At 46.7% G+C, this 23,431-nt stretch overlaps 1 protein-coding gene across 1 annotated transcript in view; it reads left to right on the top strand.

Annotated features, from left to right (window-relative positions):
- The window catches only part of EXT1 (exostosin glycosyltransferase 1), a 248,912-nt gene that overhangs the window by 162,217 nt on the left and 63,264 nt on the right, over nucleotides 1–23,431 (top strand). The gene's annotated exons all lie outside the window — the stretch shown is intronic.

Raw genomic sequence — 23,431 nt, 5'->3', positions numbered from 1 at the left:
TGCATCATGGATGTAAACACACCTGAAACCACAGCGAGAAGAGCCGCTGCCTTGTAGAGATGGGCAAAACAACAAGTTAAAGGGAAAAGCTGAGCCAAGGGTCTGCCTTGGTTAAAGAGCACTTGTACAAGCCGAGCTGTCAACATGTTTTGCCGTGTACATTGTGTAATAGACATCACATATGGTAAAGTCTCTTCAAAATTCCAGAAAGTATACTTCTTAAACATGCTTGAGCATTTCACCTTAGTGTATCATATAATGTCACTACACCGAGACGTTTAGTAAAAGTTATTTTAGAAGTTTTTAAACTTGGAGACATTCATACTGACCCCCACCCCAATGACAGTGCTGATATTGGAATAAGAGGCAAGTCAGCTGGCCTGTATGTGGCCAAGTTTCTTATTCATGGAGCAAAATGATTGCCTATTGAGTGAAACGCACAATCTTTTTGTACCGTGCAACTTCTGAACTTGCATACTTGAAGTTGCTCTTGTATATGATGGTAAAGAAAAAAGAGGTTCTGTGGAATTAAATATTTTCCTGAGATTACACAATTTTTTTTTCCATGCTTGGAAGTCGGGATTGATCCCGGTTTTGTAGTTTCACATTGTGCAGTTCAGCCACTAGATGGGTATCTTTTGCTCCCCAGTTTCACATCAAAGGTTAATGGTTTGTCTTTCATTTTGTTGGCTCTGAGATTACTGGTAGGTAGCAGGCAGATGCTACATGGAAGCTAGGGTTGGTTTGGCCTCAACAGTCCAAGAGGCCCTCGAGCCAAGTCGGAGTAAGGCATCTGCCTCGAACCTGTCCGAGCTTTGTGCCCACCTCCTACATACTGGCGACCCTTTATGCACCTATAGTGGTTTGCTATTAGGTGGTCAACCCAGTACGGGTCTTATAGTGGGACTGGTACCCTGAGCACTAGAGAATGCCACCTTCACCGGAGATGCAGGCGGGAGGGATAGTAACCAGTTTCATGATATTTACTATGGAGTGTAATTAAACCACATTCTACAATATTCTGTGATTGCTGTTGATGTGCTGTCTAAAAGGATGCCATTAGTATCTGGTGACATTGTGGGATACCAGATTGCTAATTTTCGAGTTACTTAACGTTATTTGATCAACTTTGGAATAGCATGTTTGTCCCAATGGTATGGCATAAATATGCAATTTCGGCGTGGTAGGCGAGCCCTTCTGCATGGTTTTAGTTTTCTTGCGATTGTGGTCCTTTGTCACGATGTTATTGTATGAGTAATGTCTAGAGTGTTAGGGTTATTTTTGTGTATTTATGTTTTTGTTAACAAAGCTGTGTGTGGTGAAAGTCAAGTTCTCTTGAAGAAAGATGCCTGTTTGAACAGAAGTAGTCCTGCAGTCTTGAAGGTGCCTGTGTGAAAGAAGATCATTTCCGTTACTGTGACCACCATTCTCAAACAATTCTGCACGCCGAGCTGTCTGCCGCTGCATTCATGTCCATCCTAACGAAAGCCTGCTCCCCCCTTTCCACTGCTTTTTCTATCCCCGCCTCCTCCCGTATATCTGCTGCACCTGCTTTTGTTCTGAGTTTCTTCTGCTTCTTATGGTGGTTTGAGTATTTTCGTCTGACGGACTCCTACCCATTGCAGCAAACAGCCTAATGCCCTTGCCTTAGAATGGTATGGCGCTGGTCTGAAGGGTGAAGGAAGCCATCTTAGGGCAGCAGCATTTTTAGAGCTCATCATGGATGTGTGATGGTCCCCCATGCCCTTGGTTATTTTTTACTCCAGTGAGCAAGCTTGCGGGCAACATAATCTGGTGCTTTATGTGCTTCTCGTTCTGTAGCCGTGGCATGTACATAGTTACAGTGGAGGAAAATAATGTGTTTGCTTAGCCTCAATATTTTCCTGTCCTAATTATCTCTCTGCTTCTATGTGGCACCTCGTTTACACTGCCCAAAAAACTGGTGAGTTTAGGATGCTTGTGTTACACGCATTCTTTTTAGTCTTGTGGGAGGCCATGTCCAGGCCTTATGTAGTGATTTCACCTAATGGATAGAAGTTTATGTTCTTGCTGGAGGCCATTTCATTACTTGATGTACCAACTCGCTTAGTGGGTAGAAGTTTGTGTTTTCACTGGCTACCATGTCATGACTATATGTACCAAGTTGGAGGCCGTGTCATGAGCCTATGTCCCAAATTCGCTCAGTGGATACAAGTTTGTGTTCTTGCTGGAGGCCATGTCATGACCTAATGTAGCGAGCTCACTTTGTGGGTAGATGTTTGTGTTCTTGTCGGCGCAAAGGGGCATCAGGACATGGCCCCCAAGTTCGCTCTATGGTGTATTTAGCAGTGGCAACGTTGTAGGTTATGTGCATCAGGTTGACGACTCGTATACGTGATTTCATGAGCTTTGCTGCTGTTTCTGTCTGCGAAAGAGTCCAGATGCGTAGTGCTCTCTGCATTGATTGCGGGGGCAAGCTTGTTCTCCGTACATTACAATGGAGCTGGGGAAGATTATAATTTTCTTTTGCGGGGACCTGTCATGTTTATTTCGACATCCTTCGCCTTTGCTAGTGTTGGACTTTAGTACATTTTGTTGCATTCCTGACCAATGTTTTATAAACTGATAAGTACTAGACCGAAGACTACATCTGCTACAACCATTTTGGTTTGTCAGATGAATCATTGAAATGGTTATTGCCTCTGCTGTACCGATTACTTTGTCTCCAAGCCGACGGCCACCAGGGGGTTGTGTTCCTGAAACATCCTGCCAGTGAGTGGGAAGTGTGTCTCCAAGGAAGCAGCTGTCCCACCTGCACGGGACCACAGAACCCACAGCATTCCATTGATGCCATCAGATATTTTTAACGGTTTCTGGGATGGCTTCCAGTATTGTTACTTTGGGACTTTTTAATTTTGCACACACTGATCCTTAAACATGATGATCTTTAAACATAAAAATCAAAAATCAAAAATTAGTGATACACTGTTCCAACCATGTAAACCAGAAAATAGTGACCGGGGTCCTAACTTCTAGGAGCAAGCGGCCTCACACACCCATAGGGTGTCATGCTTCATCATAGGCACTGCTCCTCGTCAGACCGGCGCTGCAATGTCTGACGGGCACCACCCCTGATGGGGGGGCTCTTTGCCGGAGATCTTTTTATGTGGTGGTGCCGTGACCCCAAGGGTGATTAAAGTGTCGATGGAGATCAGAAAAAAATGTGGTATTAAAATTGACTCTCACAACCGCCACTGAGACAGTAGAATTTATTGGACCAGATGGACGGTCAGGGCCAAGGTTAAAAAACAAAGTCAAAAGAGTGAATAAAGAAACTAAGATCAATCACTCTTATTGTGGAAAAGAGTTTTATTTTACATCTCAAAGAGAGGAGTCTGGAAAATCTCCAGAATCTAACCTCTCATGGGTCAACATGTTTCGCATCCTGGTGGTCCAAACGGATCCAGTGATGCTGCATCAGGAACTTATGTAACTATATGTATCTCCTAAATGATAAGGGCCACATATATTTCAAAACAAGGTATATAAGTTACTATAGACCAGCAATTTGCTGGGGGAAGTAACATTCACTTACATGAATATGGAACCACTGGTTCCTAACTCGTGACCGTCCTAAACTGGAAGATGAGCATCCTAGGAATACACAGACCAATGGTCCAGCGCTAAATGACGTTGGATGCAGCTGCTTGGGCCAGGAGGAAACCTACCCCGGTCCGTGGTTCCTGAAGATCTTTAAACATACGTAGCACTAATAATGCATTTTTAAGCAAATAAACCAATGGCAATTCAGTTATTTGTAAGAAAGTCCCTGACTGAGGAATGAGCACTATCACAAAACAAAATAAAATGATGGATGGAGTGTTGAAACTTTTCAAACACTCACCCCCAGTCACAGATCTGGGTTTAAGTCATCGTTATTTTGCTCGCCACGTCACCCCAGTTTGGACCCAACCATATGCAAATTAGTCTTGACCAATGTTCCCTGTAAGGCGCGCGCGCACCTTTCCTTCCCCCATCGCGCAGGCCCCTCCGGCAAGCGCGCACGTTAATAAATAAGCCTTTTAGAGCGATAGTCGTGCTCCCCTAAGGCAGATAATGCTCATATTTGAATCTGGATTGAAGTCAATGAAAACAGCGTTTAAAGGCCGCGGGGAGTGTTTTAAACATCATTTGGCGTACTTTAGCATACAAGCGAGCAAGTGATATTTATGTTGAAAATTAATGGTGAATGAGCTAGGAAATGCTTCAGAACAGTAGGAAATGTGCTGTTATCAACTTTTCCATCATTGTCATACTTCATAGTTGTTTATATGCATTATCACTTTCTCAGCTCAAATAAGCCTTTTAGAGCGATAGTCGTGCTCTCCTATTGCAGAAAATGCTCATATTTGAATCTGGCTTGAAGTCCATGAAAACAGCGTTTAAAGGCCGTGGGCAATGTTCCTCTGTTTTCTCTAACTGGGGTGTAGGTGGCACTTAACAGGTCATGTCCTTGGGGTGTGCAACCAGGTCACAAAACTGCCTTGATGCCCTATTGCATGGAGCAATGATATCCCTTTTTTGCTTTAGTGGTATGGAGAGGCTAATGCCAAAGATCTTGGCTAGTTATGCGCTGCACGCGCGTGAATGGTCAATTTCTTGGCGCACGTATCCTTGGCTGCAGCGCTCAGAGACCGCACACTGCCGCACACAGTGGAAAAAAATTAGAGGGAACATTGGTCTTGACCCTGTTCCCCATGGGAACAGTCCAGCCCGAACTGCTAGGCCAGATCCTACCTGGACAGGAAACAAGCATCCTGGGACCGGTTTCAGGGTATCACCCTTCCTCAGCCAGGCTAGCTTGAATCCAGTGGTGCAGCGAGCAAGGGACCCACGTCTGGGCATACCCCTGCCGCTTAGGGTGCACAAAGCAACATCACAAAACAAAATAAAATGATGGACGGAGTGTTGAAACTTTTCAAACACTCACCCCCAGTCACAGATCTGGGTTTAATCCATCGTTAATTTGCTCGCCACGTCACCCCAGTTTGGACCCAACCATATCCAAATCAGTCTTGACCCTGTTCCCCATGGGAACAGTCCAGCCTGAACTACTAGGCCAGATCCTCCCTGGACAAGAAACAAGCATCCTTTTGTGTTGCTGGAGGAATGAGCACTTCAGCTTCTAACTTGAGGCCTCATTCCATTGACCGTGTTGGGTCTGTGGTTGAAACACCCGTGGACTAAATTCTTGTCACTATGTCGAAAATATTATCTGGCAGTTGCCTATGTATTTGTATTTAAATGACAGTTCAGTTGTTTAACTAGGGCCAAATAATTTATAGCACATCATTTAACTTCTGGGATATTGTAAATGGAGTCTTTGGTTTTGCAGCTATCTCCAGCACCTAATTGCAGATACAAACTCAAGCAGCTATTTGTAGGTGTTTCCTTCTAGACAGCACAGGTTGCTGTCTCTTGTGAGACATATTGTGGGCTTACCAAGAACATGCAGGGGCTTGAAGTCCACCCATTGCTCATCATCAGTTGGTTTCCTGTCACGCATTTACCTGCTTTTTATTTGTGTTTCAATTTGTCAATCTTGTGCCTGTCCCTCCTTCGGAGCACCTGCTCTTCACCTTCATGTTTGATTGGCTGACTTCTGTGCTTTTTTTTCTTACTTTTAAAGCACTACTTATTTCTTTTCGGTTAAGCATTCCATCAGATTGCATGTTTTTTGTTTTAAACATCTGTCTCCCTTATGTATTTCTCCTTCCCTTTCTGTGTTGCTCTCTGTCGTCCATGTACTTCAGCTCATCCTCCATGTTGTGCTTGCTCTGGTGTCCTCCTTGTTGCGTTATCACCTATGTACTAAACCCCCACCAACTCCACGTTTTGCTCTTGTGTGTTGCTTCTCCTCTCCACATCATAATGCCTTCCTATTGCCTGCTTGTCCATGAGCTTCCCTACCCGATATTTCTCTTGCCCATTGCTATTTCCCTTCACCCCAGCCGTGCTCTTTGTGTTACTTTTACCTCTGCATTGCTTACCCCACCTGCTGTAAAACGAAAGCTCATATCAGTAACTAAACAGCAAAAACGAAAACTGGGCTGTGAAATACCTTGAAGCGCTCTGAAAGCTCATGGAAGATGAGGTTGACTATTCTGGAAGTAAATACATCTCAACCTGGCTGCAACAGTATTCTCACCCCTGCCTTTTATTAGGTCGAGCGCAAGCTCTTTGAGCTGCTGTACGTTTTGTGGGCTTTTAACCACACCCAAATACGCCCATCACTTTCATTTGTTCCTGGACTTGCCTTTCAAACCTCCTTTGTTATCATTGGTAATTGCTTTCTGTTTGTCCCTCCTTGGGGGCAGTTTTGTACCATCTTGCAGACTGCCCCGTTACATGGATAATTGCACGATTGCTGATACGTTTGTTTGTGAGCAAACTTTCTTGTGTGTCTGGCCATAGCGCTGATGGCGGCTATGGTGCTTTCAATTGGCTCGCTAATGTCAACTATTTTACGTTTCATATAAGTGGCAAGAAAAGTCCAGTTAGGAATTTACAGCGCTAATAGCGCTAACTCGAGCAAGCGTGAAACTTATTGCATTGCAGATACTTGTTCTTTCAGTATTGTTCCTTGCCGGAAGGGTTGTGAGGGCAGAGGGGACCTGAGACCTCCAAATCATTGCTCTGTCAGGGAAAAGTGCCTGCAGATGTCAAAACTTGTCAACCTTACCGACCCAGAGGATCTGTTACCCTCTGCCATATTAACCAGCTCTCCTGCCCGCAGCTGTCGCACCTGTCTGTGGTCACAGGACAAGAGTCTCCAAATAGGATGAGTGTGTTGAGGGACTGAGTTGCCTGTTGTTTAGAATACGTTATTTCAGATGAATCCATCCAGCCTGTCCTTACTGCTATGAATGGCTCCTCACCTGAAGCAGCCGTGATTGGCTGGAACAGCCGCTACTTCGGTACCTACATTACCAGTGTTTAAGTCGACAAACGTGCTAATCAAGACAAAATTAGTATCAATTTTAATTGCAAATGAGTTGGTGAAATCCACAGTGATGGTGCACATACGAAGAGTGATGGTTTCCCCAAGGGCTAAACCTTTTACTGCCTTCTTGCCATGCTGGCTGGTGGTGGTTGTGTGCTAACATCTCACTATATAAGTGTCTGTACGTGAACAACAAAGCTTTGGTGTCTGTGGAAAGAAGTTTGAACTTGCTTCAACACACCACAATCAGGGCAAATGGAAGCGCTAGACTTACTTTGCTAGCAGTGTCAGTGTTTATTTTTCTTTCTGTCAGATGAAACGTTAATAAGTGGGGTTTTTGGGTTTTTTTTTTAGGGTCGAGCACGCAAAGCGCTCTGTCCCTATCTCTCTATGGGCTTGTAACCACGCCCATGTCACGCCCATCACTTTCGTTGGCATCTCCGCTCCGCTGACTTCGCCCTCGCAACAGTCCCATGCTTCTGCAGAACTACAACCGACGGTAGATCATTTTCGCACCTCCCCGCCAAAACGTGGAACACTCTTCCCACCCACCTGCGCCAGACCAAAGACCTTCTTACCTTTAGGAAACTTCTCAAACCTAGCTGTTTGAGCAGTAGCTGCCCCCCCCCCCAGCGTCTTGAGACCCTCATGGGTGAGTATTGCGCTTCCCAAATCCCCTGATTGATTGATTGGTTTGCCTTTTAAAATTCGCTTGATTTCATTAGTGAAAGGCATGCATACGTCATGCCTTTTCCGGTGTTTAGCCCTACTTAAGCGCACCGGCCAACTACTGAAAAGATACAAGGCTCCATGTTTTCCGTATGGTTTCTGGACTACTTTTTCTCTTTATTTTGTAGGGAGCACTATCTCACTGGGCAGTAGTTGAGCGCTTTGCATAACAAGACCCTGTTAAATGTATATTTGCACGTTTGCCGGTTAAATTTATATTTGCACTTTTGCCGGTTAAATGGATAGTTGCACTTTTGCCGATATGTTTCACTTCGAGCGAACTTCTGTTTCCTTTTCTGTCCTTCACGCTTCATGGTGGCCGTGGGCTTGCTTATGTGAAACTGTTTTACTTTTCAGTTTGTGGCAAGAAAAGTCCGGTTATGAGTTTACAACGGTAATAGCTCTAACTCGAGCAAACGCTAGACCCATTGCATTGCAAATGCTTGTTTGTTTTTTTAAGAGCAACGTTGTAACCTATTTCCAAAGTTTCAAAAGGAGATTCACAAAGGAACTAAATACATTTCTGAAAAAATAATTGTTTAAAATTAAAACAAATTCATATCGTTCCTCCACACAACTTGAAGTCTATAGAGTGCGCATGCATCGCTCCTGGTGATCCAGTAACGTCACGAGTCTGGCGTCCGGCTCGGATAGGACTATTGAACAGCCAGGTAGTGCCCCGCGGGCTGGTTTTAGGCTGTTTATAGGGCCTGTTTTATGGTCCACTGGGGCGGTTTTTAGTGTTGATTACCCTGGTATTAAAGCAAACGGTGCCTGCAGCAAGCTCAAATTCATGCAATCTTCCACACCTCCCAAAACACTATTAACAAGTCCAAAACTACTGTCCAGATTTTCGAAGATGGGCCATTTGTTTTTTTAGCAATTTTCTGCCATAGTCTGACCCTGTCTAGCATTTAATTCTGAAGGAGGAGTCTGCTTAATAAACATGTCAGATCTTCTCATGCCTGATTACGCAGGATTCATTCCCCTGGCCTCATTCTATGTATTCGGTCTTGGGGTAGGTGGTGTTGGTACCTTCTCGCTTCATGATTGTAAATAAGAACTAAACTAGCCGAGGAAGAGCTTAAACGCGCAGTGGAGTGTATTTCAAATAATGAAAAAAACAGCTAGCAGCGTGTATTTACAAGTGCAAATCTGCCCACCTTTGCAAAGATGAGCCGCTTGTGTTTTAGCAACCTGATTCATTAAAGGTGGGATTTTCTGAGCACTTTGCTTATCATAGAAGCATCGGTTTCTATATTCCACTCTTACCTCTGGAAGGGCCTATGACAGTTCTCCTGCCCAAGTGTGAGAATAAAGTTTGACATTCTGTTTGGTCAAATGGCTGTGTTTCCCAGCCTCACTCCCCCCTAAAAACAGTCAGTTCGCTATGAGGGGCTTTATTTGAAAGCTCGCGAAGCCCGGTAGGTGTGTGCTTGTGGTGCATGGCACCGCTGAAGCTGCTATGCGTGCACATTCCTCGTAGTATGACTTCATAGCGCTAGAGTTCCATAAATGGGCTAGGGTCAGCGCCCCACATGCTCCAGTGGAGCCGCTGACATCTTCACTGCGTGGTACGTACAGGCGGCACACAGCGGGAGACCATGTTAGAAACCATCTGGCATCTGGGAGAGGACAAACCGCAGGAACATCTGTTTGAAGGTTCAGCGAAGAGGATTGCAGTCTGAATTACTGCACAGGAACCAGACTTCCCTGGGGCCCTGCTGGGCCCTGCTGTGTAGGTGCCACTGCACACCCTGTAGAAGCGTGTAAACCAGACTCCCCGAGCCCTGCTGTGTACCTGCGAGGTGCCACTGCACACCCTGTAGAAGCGTGCAAACCACACTCCCCGGGGCCCTGCTGTGTACCTGAGAGGTGCCACTGCACACCCTGTAGAAGCGTGTAAACCAGACTCCCCGGGCCCTGCTGTGTACCTGCGAGGTGCCACTGCACACCCTGTAGAAGCGTGCATACCAGACTCCCCGGGGCTCTGCTGTGTACCTGCGAGGTGCCACTGCACACCCTGTTGAAGCGTGCAAACCAGACTCCCCGGGGCCCTGCTGTGTACCTGCGAGGTGCCACTGCACACCCTGTAGAAGCGTGCAAACCAGACTCCCCGGGCCCTGCTGTGTACCTGTGAGGTGCCACTGCACACCCTGTAGAAGCGTGCAAACCAGACTCCCCGGGGCCCTGCTGTGTAGGTGCCACTGCACACCCTGTAGAAGCGTGCAAACCAGACTCCCCGGGGCCCTGCTGTGTACCTGAGAGGTGCCACTGCACACCCTGTAGAAGCGTGCAAACCAGACTCCCCGGGGCCCTGCTGTGTACCTGAGAGGTGCCACTGCACACCCTGTAGAAGCGTGCAAACCAGACTCCCCGGGCCCTGCTGTGTACTTGTGAGGTGTCACTGCACACCCTGTAGAAGCGTGCAAACCAGACTCCACGGGGCCCTGCTGTGTATGTGCCACTGCACACCCTGTAGAAGCGTGTAAACCAGACTCCCCGGGCCCTGCTGTGTACCTGCGAGGTGCCACTGCACACCCTGTAGAAGCGTGCATACCAGACTCCCCGGGGCTCTGCTGTGTACCTGCGAGGTGCCACTGCACACCCTGTTGAAGCGTGCAAACCAGACTCCCCGGGGCCCTGCTGTGTACCTGCGAGGTGCCACTGCACACCCTGTAGAAGCGTGCAAACCAGACTCCCCGGGGCCCTGCTGTGTACCTGTGAGGTGCCACTGCACACCCTGTAGAAGCGTGCAAACCAGACTCCCCGGGGCCCTGCTGTGTAGGTGCCACTGCACACCCTGTAGAAGCGTGCAAACCAGACTCCCCGGGGCCCTGCTGTGTACCTGAGAGGTGCCACTGCACACCCTGTAGAAGCGTGCAAACCAGACTCCCCGGGGCCCTGCTGTGTACCTGAGAGGTGCCACTGCACACCCTGTAGAAGCGTGCAAACCAGACTCCCCGGGCCCTGCTGTGTACTTGTGAGGTGTCACTGCACACCCTGTAGAAGCGTGCAAACCAGACTCCACGGGGCCCTGCTGTGTATGTGCCACTGCACACCCTGTAGAAGCGTGTAAACCACACTCCCCGGGCCCTGCTGTGTACCTGCGAGGTGCCACTGCACACCCTGTAGAAGCGTGCAAACCAGACTCCCCGGGGCCCTGCTGTGTACCTGGGAGGTGCCACTGCACACCCTGTAGAAGCGTGTAAACCACACTCCCCGGGCCCTGCTGTGTACCTGCGAGGTGCCACTGCACACCCTGTAGAAGCGTGCAAACCAGACTCCCCGGGCCCTGCTGTGTACCTGCGAGGTGCCACTGCACACCCTGTAGAAGCGTGCAAACCAGACTCCCCGGGGCCCTGCTGTGTAGGTGCCACTGCACACCCTGTAGAAGCTTGTAAACCAGACTCCCCGGGCACTGCTGTGTACCTGCGAGGTGCCACTGCACACCGTGTAGAAGCATGCAAACCAGACTCCCCGGGGCCCTGCTGTGTAGGTGCCACTGCACACCCTGTAGAAGCGTGCAAACCAGACTCCCCGGGGCCCTGCTGTGTACCTGAGAGGTGCCACTGCACACCCTGTAGAAGCGTGCAAACCAGACTCCCCGGGCCCTGCTGTGTACCTGCGAGGTGCCACTGCACACCCTGTAGGAGCGTGCAAACCACACTCCCCGGGCCCTGCTGTGTACCTGCGAGGTGCCACTGCACACCCTGTAGAAGCGTGCAAACCAGACTCCCCGGGGCCCTGCTGTGTACCTGCGAGGTGCCACTGCACACCCTGCAGAAGCGTGCAAACCAGACTCCCCGGGGCCCTGCTGTGTACCTGTGAGGTGCCACTGCACACCCTGTAGAAGCGTGCAAACCAGACTCCCCGGGGCCCTGCTGTGTAGGTGCCACTGCACACCCTGTAGAAGCGTGCAAACCAGACTCCCCGGGGCCCTGCTGTGTACCTGAGAGGTGCCACTGCACACCCTGTAGAAGCGTGCAAACCAGACTCCCCGGGGCCCTGCTGTGTACCTGAGAGGTGCCACTGCACACCCTGTAGAAGCGTGCAAACCAGACTCCCCGGGCCCTGCTGTGTACTTGTGAGGTGTCACTGCACACCCTGTAGAAGCGTGCAAACCAGACTCCACGGGGCCCTGCTGTGTATGTGCCACTGCACACCCTGTAGAAGCGTGTAAACCACACTCCCCGGGCCCTGCTGTGTACCTGCGAGGTGCCACTGCACACCCTGTAGAAGCGTGCAAACCAGACTCCCCGGGGCCCTGCTGTGTACCTGGGAGGTGCCACTGCACACCCTGTAGAAGCGTGTAAACCACACTCCCCGGGCCCTGCTGTGTACCTGCGAGGTGCCACTGCACACCCTGTAGAAGCGTGCAAACCAGACTCCCCGGGCCCTGCTGTGTACCTGCGAGGTGCCACTGCACACCCTGTAGAAGCGTGCAAACCAGACTCCCCGGGGCCCTGCTGTGTAGGTGCCACTGCACACCCTGTAGAAGCTTGTAAACCAGACTCCCCGGGCACTGCTGTGTACCTGCGAGGTGCCACTGCACACCGTGTAGAAGCATGCAAACCAGACTCCCCGGATACCTGCTGTGTAGGTGCCACTGCACACCCTGTAGAAGCGTGCAAACCAGACTCCCCGGGGCCCTGCTGTGTACCTGAGAGGTGCCACTGCACACCCTGTAGAAGCGTGCAAACCAGACTCCCCGGGCCCTGCTGTGTACCTGCGAGGTGCCACTGCACACCCTGTAGGAGCGTGCAAACCACACTCCCCGGGCCCTGCTGTGTACCTGCGAGGTGCCACTGCACACCCTGTAGGAGCGTGCAAACCAGACTCCCCGGGGCCCTGCTGACTACCTTGAGAGGTGCCACTTCAACGTGCGTAATAACTCTGACTTGCATAAAGCTTTCGTCTTTTTTTCTTTTGTAATCTGCATGTCATTATAAGCACCCTTCTGCTCCGAGTGCTCTTAACCCATACTGTAGAGTGCCCTTTCCCTCCTCTTCCCTGGTTCAATAGAAATCATGTGCCTTTAATTGTAAGTACTGACACTGGGTGTATGGGGTGGGTAATGCAAGGCCTTCAACCGGTGGCATACCTTGCATGATATGAAAAAAACACCCTACTTCGGCAGACGGGGCACAGGGTGAGAACACTTCTTATAGGTGCCTCTTCGTGAGCCCCTGTGAGTGCACGGCTGCAGCGTCACAGCAGCGAATGTGCTCGTGCGCCATCTGCTGGCTGAAGGGTACCGTGCGGTTTCCCGTGCTTTGTTCCGTGAGGGCGGACAGGGTGATCTTTTGGGAAAACTGTACACCGTGTTGCCTTTATGATCGAGCATATATTTGCAAACCAGTCTGTGACGTCAGGTGTGGACCTAATGACAGTAAGGGGGTGGTGTAGTGCAACCTGGTGGGGTAGGGAGGGTCGTTCTTAGCAAAAGTAGTGGGCCTGGGAGGAGGCCCCCGAGTGTCGTCACCCCACTGCTGCCACGCGCAGGCCTCGTGCTGCTCCTTTGTTCATAAGCGCCTCGGGTAGGGGCCTCGAGGCCTGCGGGACTCCTGTAAGCGATGCCTGCTTGGGCACTCCTTGCCCAACAGGGCCCCGCCAGCACGGGTTAAGTGGCGCGCGCTCCCTTGGTAGCAGCTGTGCCACGAACGCGTCCGCCACTTATTACTGCAGCCGCCTTCATAGCACCCTGCGGGATTAGTTAAGAGTCCTCCGTTAAGCTGCTTCACAGTTGCAGGCATTGTCAACTAGCTATATTATAGCGCTAATATAGAAACCCAAAGGCACCCCGGCGTGTACACGGACGCCCCTGCTTCCGGCTGCACCATCTGATTACCGAGGGCTGCTGGAAGGAAGATGGATGCGTGCAGGCGCCGTGGCTGATGTCCTCTTTCAGATTGTGTTCCCGTGACGAGGCGGACGACGTAGATAAATATGTTGCATTCGTGGTAATGATTTTAAGTTGATGCATGACTTCTCCGTGCTGTGTGTTTGTAAATAAACGGATAATGTCACAGAACTGCACACGATGGCAACTCGAAGGTCCCTGGTTGAAACGCGAATGAATCAGTGACGTGGTGTTCGTCTGTGATAGAGAGAAATATAATTCTGCTGATATGTGAACGGTCTCTGGTCTTGAAACATCCTTGCAGTGGTCGACTCTCTTCCCGGTTAACTCTCAATCGTTCAGTTTGGCCCTCAAATTGAAGTTTTATATTTTTCTTGTAGCTCCATCTATCATCGCCCCGCTCTCCGTGTCCTGCAGGTGAAAGGGTGGGGGTAGGACCGGCCCACTGTACGGCGAATAATACACGAAGAACAGGCAGCAGTCACAATAGGATCCAGCCACCCAAAGCTCGAGGTGCAACTCTCACGGCCGCCCCCTTCCCACAGTTTGTGTGTGTGTTTTTTTTTATTTTTTTTAATAGAGCGCTTCATATTGAAGTGTTATAATTTCTAAGCACTGCAACCAACAGGTTTTTCTTTCTCCTCATAATAATGATACTTGGTTTGTTTCACTCTTCTGGGCTCACCTTGATACACGTCAGGAGGGCTATGGGGCAAACCACCATTATCACTGGTTGGTTCCCGAGAGATTCCTTCTCCATCCTCTGGTTACCCTGCATTGCTGCCAGAGAGTGTGGAACAGGGATGCTGGTGATGGAACGTGTGGGTTGGCTGACTTGGCTGAGAGGCTCACATAGCATTCTTTCAAATGGGTTTGATGTTCATAAATGTTCAACCATGCAGCCTCTTGCAATATTAGGAAGATATAAAATCCTTTGTAGTGGAGTACTGCTGACCCTGGAAATTTAGGACAGCTTCCTTTATGGCCGAGGACAGTGGTTTGTTGTGACAAGGATTTCAGGAGCTGGTTGAGGATTCTACCTGAGATTTCTGTGTGTGACTTTTTTCAGTGCCCAGCGGGGAGTAGATTTCCTGGAAACCTGTAGTATCTATGCCAGGTCACAGATGTTGCTAATGTAGAAAATCAGCAAATGTTCTTTGCAGCTTGAGCCTGTTAAGAGGTTGCTCCGCCTCCAATTAAGACTAGGATTTACATTTTAATTGTTCCCCTTATGGATGCTTTCACCTGTTTTTTTGGCTGCTTTCCAAGAAAACGTGCAGTTGTTTCTAAACCCCACTGAGCCCTATGTCTGCAGCAGTGTACTTATCCTCATCCATCCTTGACGTCCACTCCTTCCGGCTGCGCTTCACCCTAGGTCTGGTATCACTTGCACCTTCTTGTGTCACACCCCTAATTTAGTGTAGATCATTTTTGGGGCCCATCATCCATATTGGGGGAACTGTACTTCCTCCTTTTTCACTTCTCTTCTACACTGGCTTGGTGTACCGGCCTGCGCATCCCGCCCCATATGTAGGTCCAAGTCTGTGATGCAGGGACACATCCTCTTCCTGTAACAACTGTTTGTTTACGTTTCCAGAGTCTCGTGTAGCTCTGTACATGAACCATCTACTGCTCTGATACATTGAGTGCATAGTAGATTCGTCTGGCTGTTGGATGGTGTTAATGCTTAGAAGCAGGAAGTCTGTGAAAAGGATCAGTGACTGAATACAGAGTCCCAGGTGCACTATTGTTGTGTATCCCTGAGTCAGTCACAGCAGCGTCTTCCCACAGTATTGACCATGATTTTTGTTGGAATTCTCTAAAACCAGGGAGTTGAAAGTGCTGCTGAATGGCAGTCCGTATGTTTGTTTCTTGTTGGACATTTCTTATTTGTTGTCGAGGTCTGTTTGGACTCTTTGGAGCATGACCAGCTTCCATGCTCAACTTACAGATTCAGAAACACACTTTAAGCTATAACTGGTGTGAAGTGGGTTTCAGAGCAGAAGCATAGAAAATTATACCTTAGTTTTGCAATTCCCTGAGATTTTATACTGTCTTTTATAAAAGTGCTTGCATTCAGAATCACTTGTGTTATAGACAACACTCAGTGATTGATACAGTTTGTGTTAAAAGCTTTGTAGTGTAACACTGCGCTGCTTGTTGGGCTGTAGTTCTGTTATAACAGTATGTTTCTAACCGTTCAGTTTTGCCACAGGTTTTGAAGTTTTACCCATTAGAACCATTGGAGTGGCCTCCCGTGTTACCTGGATGGAAGTTTTGACTCCAAAGTTCAACCCTCATCTTGCTAAATTAATTATCTATTTGGTGTAGCCAAGATCAATGCCAATTTCATATTGTGCAACTGTCTGTCAACATTAGTAGGGTAGTGGTTGGATGAGTGCATTAGGGTACATTTTTAGCTCTTGTTCTTTACCACTGATATGACACAGTGGAATGATTTGCTGGTTTTAACCTATTGGCATGGGTGATAGTGCAGCACTTTTTTTTTTTATGAGGAGGCATGGTTGCAAGTTTTTTTTAAGTGACTTCATGATTACCCCTGGGTAGACCAAATATCTTCTCTTCTACGGCAACCGTTTTTGGGTCATCTTGTTAGTGAAGGAGGAGTGTTTGTGTAATTTGTTTTGAGTTGGGTTGGTTGTTTTTCTCTAGGTAGAGAATAGTTGTAGGGTGACGTCTCTGGTTAAGAGGTGGTGATCCTTTCTAGGCAGGTACCTCTGTATGTTAATCCCTGGCTTTGGGTGCCTCTGGGGTCTTCTACGCTGGCTGTGTGATAATAGTCTCCGTGATTGTGGAATGTCTCATTGTAGAACGGTGTTCAGACTTTCTCTGGGTCTAAAGTGGTTACCGTGTAAGAGTGCATAGGTGTGATGTTGAACAGTCTTTGCTGGGTAGGTGTTTGTGGGGCATTCTCTGATATGCTTAGTTGTCCTATATTTGGATAGGGGTAGTTGTGAAGTGACCTTTGTGGTAGAGATGGATATGTTTTGATCTCTGCTAGTATGTGGGTGTGTAATTTCTCGCATAAATATGACATTCTGCTTTTCTTCTGCGTAGTCAGTCATGGGAAGCTTCCTGAGTAGACCGTGACTGCGGGTAGCTCCCCCTAGGTAGGCTATAGTGATAGTCATCTAATGGTTGGGGCTGCCCACAGTGTGGTTGCTGGATGATCTTCCACCTTCAGTCTAAGACTTAGATGTCATGAGTAGGAATCACCTGTGGCTGAAATACCGTGCGACTGGTTTGACTCCAGGTATTTATTTATTGCGTGCTTCTCTAGTGGGGGATAGTTGGAGCCACCGGTTGCTACAATAGCCTCGTGCTGACATTTAATTTTACCACATTGTTAAAGGTAGTGAACTATTTCAGTCTGTCAGCAGTATATGGAGATGTCTTGGACGAGCTGCGAAATCCTCCCTGGAAACTTGAGAGCACAGCCTTTGGTGTGCGCAATCTTACAGTCCCCTTTACATTTTGTTTTCTTCCTCTCTTTTCCGCCCTGCCTGGCGACACAGTGGATAGCCTGCAATTCCGCATCAGTATGCTGGTGTTAGGAGCTGTATGTCAAGCTGTCAGCAGCTCGCAAGAAAGATGTCAACATTTTCAGATGGTCTCTGAAGAGGGCACAGAGATGGACAGGATGCAATCGCTTGGACCTAAATGTCTATAAACCTGAGGTACTTTTGGAGACTCAAAATACAAATTGATGCTTTTAAGAGCAGTGATGAAAACCGAATGATTAACAAAGTCATTCTTGTCGATAGTGACTGACATTTATTCAAAACGTAAAGATTTGAGGAGTGTCGCATTGTAAAGTAATGCAGCATTCCAGCCACTAGACCTCTCTCTCTGACACTTAGTATTCACGGTGCTGCCTAGCAAAATCTTATCTCCTGCATCGTTGAATACAAGAGAAATCGTGGGACATTAATGGAGTTGTCCAAGGTCACAAAGGGATTGTCAGATGCTGATTATATGCAGTGTTCCAATTGAAAAAGTCCAACAACCTTCCTCTCCTTCTACCGCATCCATCGCCTGCACCCTCAAGCAAAAATACATTCTTGAGCAGCATTTTCAACCTAATGTAACATGTTTTTGAAAGTTGCACATAGTAGTTACTCTTTGCTTTTACACATCTACATGAACGTCCATTTTTTTTTTATGCAGCATTTAATAGTGCTTGGCATTGTGTACCTTAGAGCAGATTAGGAGGTGAGACACAGAATTGATGTGCAAGGGGAAGGGGTAAACCCTTGCACCTTACTCAAATAGGAGAATGCTGCCTGAGCGCTCACATGTCTGACTGCAGACCTGCATATATGTCAGTGCCTCCTTAGACCTCATACTCGGTGCTTAATTTGTGAAACGAAGTGCCAGCGCCCGAACTCTGCCCAGAAGCTGACGTCTGGTGGAATTGAACGTCAGCACGCCAAATACCATGGCCTCTTAGTCTTCAATCTACTACTAGACACTCCCTGCTCCTTTACCTCAATTTTGTAGGTTCCTGCTGTCTCCCTTTGTGACAGGCAGTGCTGAATTTGTGCTTGTTGTGTCCGGTGCGGAGCATCGGTACTTGTTTTTGAGGGCCGGCGCTTATTTTTCTGCCTAAAGCATTTACTGCGATCAAAAGACACACATGGGAAAGACAGAGGCAGAGAAAAACGAAAAAGCGTCACAAAGGGAGAAAGCAGAAAGCTGCAAGAGTGAGCTGAAGGGGCTGGTAGTGGCTTTCTATGGATTGAAGAGGCCCGAGATGGCTTCAGGATTACGTTGCCTCAGTAATCTGTGCTCATGCATTTAATTGCAGCAGCCGCGTGTTTCAGAGGAGATCTTTGGGCACAGCACCTTTTTGTATACAAATTAAGCACTGGTGACAGGTTTTCTGTCTTTCGCTTCCTCTGTCTTTCCCCCTTGTTTGTTTTCCCTCTCCTGCACCAACACTTTCATGGTCGGCCTGTAGCTCTTGGCAAAGGAAGTCCTTCTGTCGGTTTCAAGGTCGTCAAATATCATTATAGAAGAGCATTAAAGATTTCAAAGGAAGGAGGCAGTATGTTTGATTTATAGAACAATCACGCAGTTTTAGCTCGATCTTCTCTTTGGCATTGGCGTGCAAGCACTTGGAAATTAAATCCACTTTATATGGCACTGCGAGGTATTATCTTGCAGCAAATGATAATTAAACACCTGTGAAATCAATTAGTCCTTTAAGCAGGAAAAAGTTTTCCAATTAGATTTTCTCACCTCCAAACTTTTAGTAATCCTATAACTAACACTCCCGGCGAGTGGATGAAATCTCAGGTGGGAGGTGAGCCTCGTAGCCAGGTTTTTTTCCCACTTTCCGGCCTCTCACACAGCGCATCTGGCTCTAGACTGCTGCTGCTTTCAGGAGGCAGGCAGCTGAGCTGTGTCAGGCACAGGCAGTTACACACAAGTTATATTTCGAGTGCCACCTGATGCCCAGTGGAAGGTTTATGTGAAATGTCAAAAGGGCTTAGTCGGTACCTTCCTCTCTGCCCTCTCTAGCAACAGACGTTCGGATGCGGTGAAACGTGTTCCTTTGTATCCCGTAGTGTGCAGCCACATGTGTAAGGAGCTCAGCTGGCGGGGTGAGTTGTTGACCCCTTGGGGCTATTTCATAGATGCTATCATGGGACATAAGTGACGTTTGCACCCCTGGGGTACTTTGTTATTACAGAAGAGGCTGCAGTCCCTTAACGGCTCCTTCTGCAGTATGGATGGCTCTGCATTAAATATACTCTTATGTGATGCTCAGCGGCGTTGCCCCATGAAAATGAGGGGATCAGTTTGGCGTGTGCCAATATACAGACTTGAACAAAGTGGTAAAGACATGGTCTGGCTGTACACTACATTTTGTTTTTTAACATAGTTGTATTGTCATTTTCAAATAAGACATTATTACATTATGATCCTAGCAGTCATGATAGCGTGGCACTTGATCAAATTACTACCAGTTACACTACAACAGATCTAAGAAGTAACATTAAACAATACTAACATAACTTATCCCACCCTCCCCCTTTCCTGTCCTGTTCTGATTGTGCACTACATATGAGGTGCCACAAAGTCAGCAATCCCACCTCTGATGAATGCTAGAAGCGGTTACATGGGGGTGGGGGGGTCGTCCCAGGGGCCATTTAGGTATCCCCATTAGAGGCGGGTGCAATCACTTACTGCACCTGTTTGCACTGGAATTACTGCTTTTTAGGTCGGGCATGCAAGTGCTTTACCTCTTGTAAGTATTGTGGGCTTTTAACCTCGCCCATCGCTTTCATTCGTTCCTGGGCTTGCTTTTAAAAAATCACTTGATGTCATTGGTAAATGCTTTACTTTTGTCCCGCCTTGAGGCTGTTTTTGTGACGCCTTGCAGACTGCCCCTGTTACATGGATTACTGCACAATTGCCAATATATTTCAGCATAGGTGAACTAGGTTTATCTTTTGTCTCTCCCCTTACGGCTGCATGACGGCCATGGTGCTCACAGTGCGAACAAGCACAACAAGGTTTATATGATAATTGTATATGTTTTAATAATCTCTCCTTTTTCCAATTATGACCATAATTCAGGCCAATTTAAGGTCCTTATTACACTATAACTGTTTGAGTGACCTTTCAGGTTTATTTCTCCTTTGTGTCTTTTTGGGGGGGATTTGTGTTAGCCAGTCAGCAGCTCCGAAGGTGGGGTGGTGAAAGTGGTATTCTATTGAAATTAGCATGGCAGAATTAAATTAGGATGCTAAATAGCAACATTTTTTGTTGCAGATAGAGGAAAAGGGTAAATGAATATGCTTTAGTTACATACAAGGCCACTAGGATTATATGGCAGGAAAAGAAAAAAAATATGAGGCAGGGTTGACCAATTTATGTGGCAAGAAAAGTCCCGTTATGAATTTACAATGCCAATAGCTCTAACTCCAGCAAAGGTGAGACCTATTGCAAATGCTTGTTCATAAAAGTTATTAAGAGACTACAATGCCCACTCTGGAACCAAATCTAACAACATACATATATCATATAATTTACATGCAGCATAATAAGATACTTAATTGAAAAATATCCTTTATTTACTTGCAAAAATATTCACCTAAAAGAACCCCCTACAAAAAAAAAAAAAACTAGAAGGACAAGAGAAAGTGCAAGTCCTTGTGATTAGAAGAAAAAGAGAAACATAAGTCTCACAACTATCCAGTAGAAACAGAGATTTAAAAGCAATGCCTGTTGGTTCAACCTTTTACACATTGAATCATAAATATAATTAAAAGAGTATCAAATCCCCATTCAAGTCCTTCCTTTATTATAAAAAAGAGAAAACACATCCAGGCTCAACCACCATCGTCGACGTTTCGACCGCCTCTGGCTCTCGGGCTAATTCTGGGCTCACACACAGGTCTTCATCCGGACTAAAACGATAGGGGACCAATTTCATCCAATCTCACTCTTGAAGCCTCAATCTTCTTCAACATCACTTCACCTCACATCCGAGTCAACTAAAGATATGCTCCTTCCACCATAGTTTCACCAAATCTCTTCAAAATACTCCTTTAAATGTAGCAGCCGTTAGTTTTACTTCATATCCGACCTTAAGGCTGCTACATTTAAAGGAGTAGTTTCTTCATTGTTTTACTTTTTCTCAAACATCTTTCTAGGTGCTTCTATTGCAGTCTTTGAGGCTGCAGAGTATACAGTGTTCGTATTGGGTCCCTAAATTGTCAACATTTGGAAATGTGCCCTTCATTACAGTCATTCGCTTTTTAACTTAATCATTTTTGCTACTCATGATTGTGCATTTGTGCAGTCAATAAATAATGTTAAATGCAAAATTGGATCACCAGAGGGGTAAGAAGGCATACAAAAATGGTACTTTTAATGCTAGGACGATAGGTAGAGCTCTGGTTTCACAGAGCTTTTTTGTTAACTATTTTTTATAACCCTGTAGTATGTTGTGTGCACTATTCAGATCCATTAATCTGTAAGGAGAATGTGAGGAGAACCACAGAATGCCTGTTGGCATACTGTATGTGTTGTTTATGCACAGTGTGGTACACCACATAGACAAATTGTGTGTATAGGTGAAAAGGCTCCATTACTCATCTTCTATCTGTCGTAATAACTGGATACCCAAGTGAGCCAAGCCAGTGCTGGAGTCTACAGTAAAGTGCATGCGTTATCAAATTTTCTTCCATGGTTAACTCATTTTGTGATGCTCATAAGAGTAGTACCTTAGTACCATTTAAATGAGCCCTTGCCACTTATGCAACCATGGCACCTTCTATTTTCTGTGGTACTCACTGACTAGAGCCCAGGTGGCTATAATTGGTTGTGATTGGTTATGTTTAGATTTAAGAAACACAATCCGAATGATATTACCCAGGGGTGTGGGATTTAATAAAATATCTATTTGTCCATGGGACAGGTTGCTTTATAAATCTACTTGTCTTGTTTGGAAAAAAAGAAAAAAAAACATCTACTTGTCTCTTCTGTGCCATGTAGTGTGGTGATGGATTATGGCAACAATGTCATTATATGAGAGCTCTGATAGTTGCCTCCCTGATTATGCCAGGGCTCCATCTGTAGAAGGGTTTGAATACTAACAATTCATTGATTTTGGCACCTCTCAGCACATCTACATCCTGAAGCTGGCGATAGCGGTAAGAATGTTTCAGCATTGGAATGCCCTTTTGCGTCTGTGCAAACCTTTTAACTTGCAAGTTTTAGGGGTTTTCATCAGCTCTTCTTTACTTTTACCACACTGCGAAAGGTTGGAAACTTACTCCTGACAAGGGCAGAAGTAAAAATTCTTCCAGGGTTGGGTAAAAGGGGGTTGGAGGTAAACTGAACTTGCAAACGCTCAGCAGATTGTTGCTTGAGCAAATCTGCACATGCATATTTGCTTGTGCTAAAAATGGAGTTTACAAATATCCTGACCTACTTCCTTACATTCTTATAAATTTATGAAAGCTGTAAATCTGCACTTTTGGAAGGACATATACCATAGGTGCACTTCTGTGACTTTCTTTAAGAGTTGAGGTTAACCAAGGCCTTTTGCTTTCATTACAACAGTAAAGGCTTTGTATTAATAAACTGTAAATACTAGTTCGAAATAGGGTAATATTTCTGTTGCTATATTAATGCTAACTACAGACAATGCCCTTTCCAGATCCATAATGTAGTACTGCAAACTGGTAGCTAAATAGTTTGTGCTGCAGGGGTTGGACCTGCTTGCCCCAAGGATAAAATAAACATCAGACGTTCTTGTCCTTGACCCAAAACATTATGCCCTGGCCCTCGGGCCATAGACATTCCACATCCCTGTTACCATAGAAGTGACTGTGCCAAGGGCAGTGGTTCCAGGATCTTAAAACCATTGTCTGTCGCTCTAGTTTACTATTTTGTAGGAACCTCATGAAAGCTAGGAATTGGGGAAGTAGCTATCTTTGTTTGGGTAGATAATAAACACACTGGGCCACATCAGTGGCTGTCAGTTCTGGTTAACATTTTGACACAAGGATATTTTTATCTTCAGTAATGAATTCAGTGTGTGTTTAGAGTTGTTCTAACACCTTGGGCCTTATTTCTTCCAGCTATATCGGACATACTGGGACCCCTAGATCTTGCTATGTCCTCACTACTTCTAGGCATCGCAAGCCTCAGTTTCATGGGCAGTTGTGGGCTGGTTCCCAGGATTACTGTGGAGAGTAACGCCTAACAGACGCCTGACACGAGTGGCGAGTGGGCTAGTTCTCTAAAAAGTGTGGCTAGTTCTCTAAAAACTTTAAAGGAGTTTAGTCCGTTTAGATTCTGTACATGTGGCATCTGAT

The sequence above is a fragment of the Pleurodeles waltl genome, chromosome 2_2 (genome assembly GCF_031143425.1).
Source record: "Pleurodeles waltl isolate 20211129_DDA chromosome 2_2, aPleWal1.hap1.20221129, whole genome shotgun sequence".
Classification (NCBI taxonomy): Eukaryota; Metazoa; Chordata; class Amphibia; order Caudata; family Salamandridae; genus Pleurodeles; species Pleurodeles waltl.
The sequence above is the reverse complement of the archived record's forward strand: the minus strand, read 5'-3'. Positions and strand labels throughout refer to the sequence as shown.